General features: G+C 41.3%; 1 pseudogene; it reads left to right on the top strand.

Annotated features, from left to right (window-relative positions):
• The first annotated feature begins 559 nt into the window (after positions 1-559).
• On the top strand, positions 560-960 carry LOC115868992 (annotated as a pseudogene).
• The last annotated feature ends 1,947 nt before the right edge of the window (positions 961-2,907 follow it).

The raw sequence follows: 2,907 nt of genomic DNA, 5'->3' as shown, positions 1-2,907 counted from the left end.
CAGGAAAATGTCAGGAAATTTGGCCCAGGAACTTTTCCATTATGAAACATCCCTGCTCCTTCTCTGAGGGTCGAAAAGGCTGTCCTACGAGAGTTTTCCTGGGAACCTTTACTCCACCCACCCTACAGCCCTGATCTTGCTCTTTCAGGCTTCTTTAATTCCCCTCAAACTCATACCAGGAATACAATTGGGAGTCCTGGAAGGACATCGTTTGGATGTGGTGTAAATGGAAGAACACAGAATTCCTCAGGGAAGGGTTAAAGAGATGGAAGCCCCGCTTTCAGAAGATTACAGACAGACCTAAGTGGAGGGGATGCCAATAGTTTTCCCGTTTTGATATTTTTCTTTTTATTTTTCTTTATGGTTTCTATGATTTTTGTAGCAATACTTGTTTACTTACATATGTGTAAGGGCTTTAAAAAGTTTAAGCAAAAATAGGATTAGAAGATAATGAAAATGTTCCACGAACTTTTCGAAGCCCAGCTTGATCCTACCTCACATCACATGTGTTAAAAATCAAAGCTCCGCTTCAGCCTACTGCCATCCTGTAGTTTCCAGCATGCCTGGTCTGGCCCCCAGTGGCACTAACATGGGCTCCTCTGGACGCTCTCCCAGCAAAGCAGTGGCCGCCCGGGTGGCCGGATCCACCGTCAGGCAGAGGAGAAATGCAGAACACCGAGTTCAGGCCACACGGCCTCAGCCGGCACACGGGGGAGGTGGTGCTTCTACACTGAAGATTCACCAGGGCTCAGAGTTGACCCTGTTCCTCTATTGGTTATGAGTCTTCTGTTCATCGCTTTTGTGTTTATGTTGCACATCAGGGGCGAGTACACTCATTCACAGATTCGGCTACATTCATCTGACTTTCATTTGAAGAAGGAAGAAACAACCCAACATATCTTGGACCAAAATAATAGTGGGTTTTTTTTTTTTTGTTCACCAGAAAGACATTTTCTGTAAGTTTACTGTTTTACAGGGAACTTCATGAGAATTGACTTTTGAGGAATTACATTTTTTTTCTTTAGCTAATAAACTTTTTAATTATTAAAAAAATCAAAGCTGAGTGAAATTTGAACATAAAGCTTATTCTGAGCAGTGATTCAACATGCACTTGAGACCATTTTGATTTTCGAAAAGACAAATGATTAGAAGAAGCTAGATATATTAAGCTTATTAAAGAAAAGATGAGGGAGAAATATATAAGATCAGTCACTGGCTAATCTTTTCCCCCATATTTTCATAAATCACCTTTTAAAACTTTTATGATTTGGTTTATTGATTTTCCATTCAACACCTTATACAGGTTTTATGACATTGATTGAAATTCCCACAATGTAATATTACTCTTCCCATTCCTCCTTATGTTTACTGATTGGTGCAGTTGTGAGGATTTTTGTTTTCTTTATATTGAGCTGCACCATACTGAAGGCTACAATCCTTGATCTTCAACAAATGCTTCAAGTCCACCTCACTTTCAGCCACCGAGGTTGTGGCTTCTGCGTATCACAGATTGTTAATAAGCCTTCCTATCTTATTTTTTTAAAAAATCATTTTATTAGGGGCTCAGACAACTCTTTTCACAATCCATCCATACATCAATTGCGTCCAGCACATTCGTACATATGTTGCCATCATCATGCTCAAAACACCTGATTTCTACTTGAGCCCTTCTCGCTTGTCTTTTTTTTTCTAATCATTTTATTCTTCCTCCTATCTTGATACCCATTCTTCATCATATAATCGAGCTTCTGATGATTTGTTCTGCATACAGATTGAATCAGTATGGTGAGAGGATACAACCCCGATGCCCACCTTTCTTGACTTTAAATCATGCAAGATGCCCTTGTTCTGTTGGCACACCTGCCTCTCGATCCAAGGACATGGTCCACAGGAGCACAATGAAGTGTTCTGGAATTCCTATCCTTCTCAAAGCTATCCAGAGTTGGTCATGAGCCACACAGTCAAATGCCTTGGCATAGTCAATAAAGCATAAAACATCTTTCTGGTTTTCTCTGCTTTCAGCCACGATCCTTCTGACATCAGTAATGACTTCCCTTGATCCACGTCCTCTCCTGAATCCAGCCTGACTTTCTGGCAGCTCCCTGTCAATGTACTCCTGTAACTGTTGCTGGATGATCTTCAGCAAAATTTTCCTAGCATTAACGATCTTGTTCTGTATGTTTTCGGTAGTCACATTTCTGTGAATCTTTGCACACTATCAGGGCCTTGTGCCGATAGTCCCTCTCGTCTGTCTTTGTCTTGTTTAAGATTTAATAATGTATCTCCATAAGTTTCATTTGAATGTAGGCTCTCTTTTCTCCCCCTAGCAGGAGAAAAAATGGGGCTTTCGCCTCATGTGAAGAGTCACAGCCTGGGAAACTCACAGGGCCAGTTCTCCCCTCCCCACAGGGTCACTGGGAGTCGGCATCCACTTGGTGTGGTGAGTTCGCTCTGGGGTTTTGGTTTTTCTCCCCTGGAACAAATAATGTAGTTGGCCAATGGACAATACGAATTCAACAAAAAGATATTTCCATATATATGGAGTGCCATTAAATGCACCCTGTCTGCATTTGTCTGGTTGCTCTTCTGTTAGGTCCAATAGTAGTTGTCGTATTATTTTTATTTTTTGTTAACTTTACATCTTCTAGATTACAAGTTCATTTTACAAATGACGCTCCCACCAGAATGCTGGCCATCCCTCCTCCTTCCTGACCGATTTCAGACCAAAGTCCTTTTCAGCTAAGAACTGAAATCTGAGCCCTGTTAAAAGAAGACAGGAAGAAATGAGATCACTTTGAACCCGCTTAGCCCTGTTTAGCATTGCAAATTCCACAGCCTGCTCAAGAGATCTACCCTTAGGACATGAGATGTTGTCACAGGATGTTGGAATGACTTAATACATTACCC

Source organism: Echinops telfairi, unplaced genomic scaffold, assembly GCF_000313985.2.
Source record: "Echinops telfairi isolate 266 unplaced genomic scaffold, ASM31398v2 ScPeMD7_19;HRSCAF=73, whole genome shotgun sequence".
In the NCBI taxonomy this organism is placed as follows: domain Eukaryota; kingdom Metazoa; phylum Chordata; class Mammalia; order Afrosoricida; family Tenrecidae; genus Echinops; species Echinops telfairi.
The sequence above is the reverse complement of the archived record's forward strand: the minus strand, read 5'-3'. Positions and strand labels throughout refer to the sequence as shown.